The following is a 678-nucleotide window of genomic DNA, read 5'->3' as shown; positions in this document are numbered from 1 at the left end:
GGCTAAAGAATAAAACCTGGATGCACACCTTTCTTGATTTAAGCCAGGCAGGGTTCCCTGTTCTGTTTGAACGACTGCTGCTTGGTTTATGTACAGATTCTGGAAGAGCATAAAAAATGTTTTGGAATTATCATTCTTTGAAATGTTATTCATGACTTGTTTATGATCCAAGAAGTCAATAAAAACCAGGTAAACATTTTTCTGGAATTCTCTGCTTTTAGTCAAGATTAACCTGGCATCAAGAGTGACAGTCCTCATTTCATGTACTTGTTTGAATCTGGTTTCAATTTCTGGTAGTTTCTTATTGATCTATTGCTACAAATGTTTTTGGAGTATTCAAAGCAAACTTACTTGCCTGTGCTCTTGCTGATAGACTTTGATAATTTCCACATCCTTTTGGATCACCTTCCTTTGGAATGGGCACATATGAATCTCCTTAGTCTGTTGGCCAGGCAGCTTTCGTCCAGATTTATTTGGCCTGGATAAATGAATGCTTGTGGTATTGCATCTGTTTGATGGAGCATTTCACGTGGTGTTCTGTCAATTCTTGGAGCCTGGCTTTCCTTTAAGGGCCTTCAGTGAGCTTGGATTTCTTCCTTCTGTTCCATCCGCTCTTAATCATATGCTACCTCTGCAAATGGCCAAATGTTGACTAATTTTTCTTGATACAGTGACTCT

Source organism: Echinops telfairi, unplaced genomic scaffold (assembly GCF_000313985.2).
Source record: "Echinops telfairi isolate 266 unplaced genomic scaffold, ASM31398v2 ScPeMD7_3533;HRSCAF=4204_0, whole genome shotgun sequence".
Classification (NCBI taxonomy): Eukaryota; Metazoa; Chordata; class Mammalia; order Afrosoricida; family Tenrecidae; genus Echinops; species Echinops telfairi.
This window is presented reverse-complemented; position numbering follows the sequence as displayed.